This window comes from Leptonychotes weddellii, chromosome 16 (genome assembly GCF_054177405.1).
Source record: "Leptonychotes weddellii isolate Sample4059 chromosome 16, ASM5417740v2, whole genome shotgun sequence".
Taxonomy (NCBI): Eukaryota; Metazoa; Chordata; class Mammalia; order Carnivora; family Phocidae; genus Leptonychotes; species Leptonychotes weddellii.
Window position 1 is genome coordinate 47,190,631 of NC_138384.1, and position 7,746 is coordinate 47,198,376.

Genomic DNA, 7,746 nt, shown 5'->3' on the forward strand with positions numbered 1-7,746 from the left:
ATGATTCACTCTGGCGTAAACTCTCTGGTGCATCTGAAATTTGGTTTCTCAATGAAAATATTGCAACATTCCTCCCCTGTGTACAGTTCCTTTCCTCTATGGGTTTCTGTGTGAAAACTTCTGCACATTTGCTAAATTCAGTTTCTCTCGTGTATGCCTTCCGATGAACGATTGCACTGTAGGTTATTACTGAAGATTTTTGTCATATTTATCTATGGCACTAGATTTCTCTCTCATTTTAATTCTCAATGAAAGTAAACATCTGACTGGAAGTTTTTCTTTAGTCACCATAAAAACTGTCTCCCATACGCCTGCTATCTCATGTTGGAATGACCTCCTTAAATGCTTTTTCATTTTCACCATATCCATCTTATCCATCTGATTTCTCTACTATATGACACTGGGCATGGAACCTGACTACTATGTGACTTGACACCAAAGGACTTCACACATTCACTGCATTGTAGGGTCTCTCTCCTGTATGTGTTCTTCGATTAGGCCAGGTTTCCAGGTGAAAGCTTTCCCACATTCACTACATACATAGGGCTTTTCTCCTGTATGGTGCATAATGAGTGGGGACTTATGGCTAAAGGCTTTCTGACAATCACTGCGTTCATATGGTTTTTCTCCTGTGTGGGTTCTTTAATGTACAGGGAGTTGTGACTTCTGTGAGAAAACTTTCCCACAACCACTGCATCCATAGGGTTTCTCTCCTGTGCGTGTTCCCTGGTATGTAATGAGTGGTGATTTGGTGCCGAAGGCTTTCCAATTCACCACATTGGAAAGGCTTCCCCCCAGCCCCCCGGTATGAACTCTCTGAGGTAAAATGCATTCTGACTGCCGCACGAAAGCTTTCTGACATCGACTGCATTTATAAGGTTTCTCCCCAGTATGAATTCTCTGATGTAAAGTGAGCTCTGACTTCTGGATGAAAGCCTTCGGACATTCTTTACATGAAAAGGGTTTTTCTCCAGTATGAGTTCTTTGGTCTTCAAGGAGCTGTGACCTGCAGATGAAAGCTTTTGACACTGACTGCATTCATTGGGCTTTTTTCTTTTATGCGTTTTATGATGTAAAGTGAAACTAAACTTGAGAGAAAGTTCTTCCACATTCCTTACATCCATAGGGTCTCTCACCTGTATGAGTTCTCTCACACTTAGTGAGATGTGGCTTACTAATGAAGGTTTTCCAACATTCATTACATTCATAGGGTTTCTCTCTGGTGTGAGTTCTCTGATGCAAAAACAGGGTAGATTTGTGGGGGGAGGCTTTCCCACACTCACTCACTGCATTCATAGGGTTTCTCTCCTGTGTGACACCTCTGGTGTAGAGTGAGCTGAGACTTACTACTAAAAACCTTTGGACATTCTCTGCACTCATAAGGCTTCTCTCCTATGTGAGTTCTTTGATGTAAAAGCTCTGTCTTCCGAATAAAAGCTTTCAGACACTCATCGCATTCATGTATTTTCTCTCCTGTGTGAATTCTCTGGTGTACCATGAACTGTGATTTCTGTGAGAAAAATTTTCTGCATTCACTGCATCCATAGAGTTTCTCTCCTTTGTTACTTCTCAGTGTAGAAGGAGTTGTGACATATGGTTAAAAGATCTTTGACATTCACTACATTTATAAAATCTCATTTCTATATGACTCATTGAGGCACAATGTCTTACTGACGGCTTCTCCACAATCATATTCATAGCAATTCCAGAATGAGTGTTTTTGTGCACAGTGTGGAAAAATAGCTTTTCAGGTTTTTTACTTATATAATTTCTGTTCTGGAAAAGTCAGTCTAAATTATGTTTCAAAGTTTTTCCATTTGAGTCAAATTGATCAAAGTCTTTTCTCAGGTGAAATATTTTGCTGAATACATCACATTCCTGGTGCCTCTCCCATGGGATCCAGCCTGTCAGAGTTTTCCCAAATCCCAATCTATACCATCATCAGCTTGCCAGGTGTCTTCTAGGAAGGAGACCAATGAATGTGTATATGATTAGGTACTGGAAGGGGCCAACTCTCATAACAAGGATCAAGGGATCAAGGAAAGAAATGATGTTCTGGAAATAGAATACAAGTTAAAGGCATCCATTAGAAGGTGAAGAGAAAATAGAAGGGAAGCAGAGCAACATAAAAGTCATGGTTATGGGGAAAAATCCATGTGTACGTGAAAGCTTAATTCTGACCATTGGTGAGACGTTGAGTAGGAGGAAGGCAACGTGAGCAGTGTTGGTGATAAAGAGTGAAGACGCTAGAAAGAGAATAACCAAGAAAGCCAGGTCCTAGCTAAGTTGCAGATCTGACACAGAGGGCAAAGACTTCAAAAAAGTTTATTTTTTTTAGTAATCTCTACCTGCAAAGTGGGGCCTGAACTCATGACCCCGAGATCAAGAGACACATGCTCTACTTACTGAGCCAGCCAGGCGCCTTAAGGGTTTAAGGGTTTTTAAGCAGTATTCTCAAAATAACCTATCAAAGGTTCTAGTTCCTTAGGCTTTCACTCATGGACCTGGCTTTTATCCACTCACCTAGATGGCCCTTACTGCTGATTTCTCCCTCTATAACCCATGACTCCCTGTTCCAGATGGAGGACTGCTGCTAGTCTGGAAGTCTAACAATCTGCATAAGGATAAACATGGTGCCAAGAGCTTGGTCTTTGGAACCTCTGAAGAAGTAGGAAGGGACTGTTTCAGAGTTAGCACCTCAGCAAAGTGAAAAACTTTCATTTGGGAGGTGAGAGCAAGATCCTCTCTCCAGGTTCAGACAGACACAAAAGTTCTACCATCCATAAATCATAAGTTCAAAGACGTTAAACATTTCAGAAAACTTAAAAATTCCAGCAGTTAAGAAAGGAATGGCAACAGGCTGAGGGTTCACCAAGGGTCCTTACCCACAGACACGAGGTTGCTATAATTTTCCAACATTACATCCCAGTATAGGTTCTTCTGAACAGCATCCAGTAGCTGCCACTCCTCTGATGTGAAGTCCACAACCACATCCTTAAATGACAATGTTACCTGTAAAAGCATACTCGTTTCAAGTGATTTTTCACACGGTGATGTGGAAAAAATGCATATGAATTTATTATGATCATTTTCACATTACATTATATATCCAAGGACTGATGAATCTAGTTTTACCCTTATGGAAGAAACTTAAAACTCATTAAACATATCCTGCCATTCAAAAGTCAACTAATGTAACTCACCAGATTGACAGAATCAAGGATAAAAATCACATCATCATGTCAGTGGATGTAACACAAGTGAGAACACATATGTCAAAACTACCAAATGGTAAAGATTTGTACTTTTCGTTGTATGTAAATTTTACATCAAAATAAATAAAAGTACCATAAATACATATTAAACAATAAGTTAATGATATACATGCTGGGGTATTTAGGGAGCAGTTTGCTAATGTTTGCAATTTACTTTGAAATACAGCAAAAAACAAGGGAGAAAGGGATGGCTAAATGGAGAGGGAGGTTCTTCTGATATTCTGAGACTCAATTTCCAACATGGCAGGGTGATGGTTTCATCATAACAAAAAAAAGCAATTCTTGGGACACCAGCGCAGTGTCCTACAATTCAGCTCAATTCTGACATTGTCTACCTGCAGACAGCATCAGATTCCACCATGTAAGGGTTCAGTCCCACAAGACTCCCCTTCCCCTCTCCCATTTCAGATGCCAGTCACAACTCCAGATTGTCATCTGTACTTCTGATCGACTGGCTATCAATCAGAGGTTCCCACAATTTCCTCCTCAGGTTCAATTAATTTGTTAGAGCAGCTCAAAGAACTCAGAGAAACATTTTGCTTTTTAGATTACCAGTTTACCATAAAAGGATATAACACAGGAACAGCCAGATGGAAGAGATGCGTAGGGCCAGGTATGGGGAAAGGGTAGGGGCTTCCACGCACTCTCCAGGTGCACCACTCTCCCAATCTCCACTTGTCCACCAACCCGGAAGCTGTCTGAACACCGTCCTTATGGGTTTTTATGGAGGCTTCATTGCACAGGCATGACTGATTAAATCACTGGCCACAGGAAACTGATTCAACCTCTTGCCCTTTTCCTATTCCCCTAGGTCAGGGGGTGTGACTGCAAGTTCCAACCCTCTAATCACATGCTTGATTCTCCTGGCAACCAGCCCTCATCCTTGGATGCTTCTAAAAGTAATTGTTCACATCACAAAAGATACTGTTATCACTCTCAACATTTAGGAAATCCCAAGGATTTTGGGAGCTATGAGCCAGGAACTGTGGACAAGACCAAATATAGATGAGAAATGTATTTTGGTTGTCTGAATGACCAAATGTACATTTCTTATGACTCACAATATCACATGGGTGATAAAGCAAGTGCAGTAAAATGTTAATTACAGAATCTACCTGGTTGGTATATGAGTGTTCACTGTAAAATTCTTTCAACTTTTCTGCACATCTGAAATTTTTATAACAAAACTTCAGGAAAACACTAGAAAAAAAAGCATAAAATAAAACTTAACACCCTTTAATGATGAAAACTCTTAGCAAATTAGGAATATAAGTAATCTGCCTTAATCTGAAAAATAGTACAAAACCTAAATAATAAACTTAATAATATAAAACCTCAAAGCAAACATTACACTCAATGATGAATTATTAAAAGTTTCTGCACTGAGACAATGAGACAAGGATGCCTATCACCATTTCTATTCAAATGGTACTGAAGATCCTAGCCAATGCAATTGGGCAAGAAAAAGAAATAAGAGGCAAAAATATTAGAAAGGAAGAAATTTATCATTGATAGAGGACATGATTTTGAATGTAGAAAATCTGTAAGAATTATAAACTATTAGAATTCATAAATGAATTTCTCAATGTCACTGGCCATAGGATCAGTGTTGATAAATCAACTGTATTTCATTTTTTAAAAAAGATTTATTTATTTACTTTAGAGAGAGGGAGAGAGAGAGAGCAGGGGAAGAAGCAGAGGGAGAGGGAGAGAAGCAGACTCCCTGCTGAGAGGGGAGCCTGACACGGGGCTCGATCCCACATTCCCGAGATCATGACCTGAGCCAAAACCAAGAGTCGGACGCTCAACTGACTGAGTCACCCAGGTGCCCCAGTCAACTGTATTTCAATATACTAGTAGCCAACTACTAGAAAATGAAATTAAATAATAATACCATTCATAGTAACATCAAAATAGCAAATGCCTAGAAATAATTCTTGAAAAATTTGCAAGACCTCAATACTGAAAACCACAAAACTCTACTGAAACACATTAAAGAAAATGTGAATAAATCCAAGAAAATGCCATGTTCCTGGATTAGAAAATTCCATGATATAGGGGCATCTGGGTAGCCAACTGGTTGAGCATCTGACTCTTGGTTTTCGCTCAGGGCATGATCTCATGGGTCATGGGATAAAGGCCTGTGTTGGGCTCTGCGCTCAGCAGGGAGTCTGCTTGAGATTCTCTCCCTCTGTCCCTCTCCCCACTTGCACTCACGTGCTCACTCTCTCTTCCTCACCCCCTCTTTCTAAATAAATAAATTTTAAAAATCTTAAAAAAAGATAATTCCACAGTATAAAAATATTGATTATCCTCCAAATTGATAGAGCCAAGCAACTGGATAAAACCAATATCCTAGGAGGTGTTTTGTGGAAACTGACAAGCTGCTTCTAAAATTTTTAAGAAAATACTAAGGACCAAAGCAACAAAGCAATCTGGAGAAGGGCCTGTAAGACAGCAAGAATGTTAGCAAGAAGAACAGTGAGGAGGCAGCTGCAGCAGTCCAAGTGACCGATGATGATGGCTCAGGCTACGGTGGTGCTGTGGCAATGAAGAGGGGCACATCTGAGGTCTACTTTGTAAACAAAACCAACAGGATTTGCCCACGGGTGATGGGAAAGACAGAGACCGATAAAAGTGTGAGAAATGGAGACATGCCCATTGGCTTCTGTATCGTCTACGGCTGCTGTTGTGCTGTGTGGGAGAGTTGAGGAGTTGTAACAGAGACTATCTGGCCCACAAAGGCTAATCATCTTGCCCTTTACGGAAATGTGCTGACCCCTCATCTGAGAAGCTAGGAGAAGCTATTAACTGAAAGAAGGAAACTATGGAAGGAACAGGTTTCAGGTGAGATCAGGAACTTGGTTTGGGAAATGATTAGCTGGACACACCTGTAGAGATGTGTACCTTAGAGATGTCAGGGAGACAGTACGATATAGGAGGAGATGCTTAAGGAAGAAGTGCAGGCTGGAGATACAAAGAGGAAGCCATCACCATACCAGTGCTGCTTAAACTGTGACACTGCATGAGAACACTGAGGAGTGAGTACAAATACAAAAGATGCAAGGAATGAGCCCTGAGACACTCTGGGGATTAAGATAAGAGAATGGGAGACAAGACAAATTACAAAAAGAAGTTGAACCCTACAAGTGGCCAATAAGGCAGAAAAATCCAGAGAGCATGGCATTCTGAACACCAAATGACAAGAGTATTTTAAGGAAAAAGGAAGTACTACCAATGTTGGATGCTGCTGGAAGGTCAAGTAAAAACTGAGTGTGGTATTTAACAACATGAAGTCATTGGTGATCCTGATAAAAACCACTTGTGGAGGAAGGAGGAGATAAAAAGCAACTGCAGTGGGTTCAAATAAGAAAGGGAGGAGGAATGGTGATACTGATTTGGGGCAACTCTTTTGGTTTTTGATGAAGACCTTGTGCCTAAGTGCCAGAAAGCATTTACTGGCTGTGAGGAACTGTCTTAATGGAAAATGTACTTCAAAAAAAAAAAATGTACTTCATAAAAATGCCTGTTTCTCTTTTGATTACGGCTCCCATTGGCACCAGAGGAAAACTGGCAACTCCACTTTGAACCTAATGGTTTACATAGCAATGTTTTGACGTTAAGCACTTTGAATGACCCACCGTTTGTAAATGCACCCATGCTCTACCTGGCTGTGTCTTAATCTTCTTTTTTTTTTTTTTTAAGATTTTTTTTTTTTTTTTTTTTATTTGAGAGAGAGAATGAGATAGAGAGAGCATGAGAGGGGGGAGGGTCAGAGGGAGAAGCAGACTCCCTGCCGAGCAGGGAGCCCGATGCGGGACTCGATCCCGGGACTCCAGGATCATGACCTGAGCCGAAGGCAGTCGCTCAACCAACCGAGCCACCCAGGTGCCCCAAGTGTCTTAATCTTCTTTCTATGCCTTTTTCCCACCTGACTTTTATCATTCGTGTAGTGTTGCTCTTAATTATGTACATTCTAGAAATGTCCTCAGATCCTTTGGAAAGACAGCTCACCTGGGATTTGGTCATTTTCAGCTGCTCTTGGAAAATGACCAGTGACTCTAGCATCTGCTCAAATGACTTTTCTAGCTCTTTCCTGAGTCTTGGTAAGAGTTCTCTGGTCAAGAGAACCACCAGTGCCATGACACTGCTTGTTCAGGAACCTCTACCTCCTCACATCATGGAATCTGTCTTTTCCCAGAGAGTGAGACCTGTGGATTTAAGAGGAACATTTACTTTAGATGGCATATCAGCTAGAGACCCTGAATCTCTGCTTTCATTGCAGAGGACCCACCCTCACAGAGAACTCCAGGCTGGGCCTTCTGTTGACTCTGATCAGGCTTCCGGGAACAAAAGTAACACTGAGTTTGACACCTTAAGTAGTTAGTTTAATCCAAAGGTTCTAGAAATACAATGTCCAAGGCTGAGATGCTCTTAATATTCATAAATACATCCTACACATACTTATGGA

At 40.8% G+C, this 7,746-nt stretch overlaps 2 pseudogenes across 1 annotated transcript; both read right to left on the minus strand.

Moving 5' to 3' along the window:
* Positions 1-356: 356 nt before the first annotated feature.
* Positions 357-1,038, minus strand: LOC145717678 (uncharacterized; annotated as a pseudogene).
* A 45-nt stretch (positions 1,039-1,083) lies between these two features.
* On the minus strand, positions 1,084-7,746 carry LOC115936970 (uncharacterized; annotated as a pseudogene). The gene is made up of 2 exons (XR_014141057.1): positions 7,290-7,746; positions 1,084-3,012 (listed from the first exon to the last, which is right to left on the minus strand). The product of XR_014141057.1 is annotated as an uncharacterized LOC115936970 (transcript).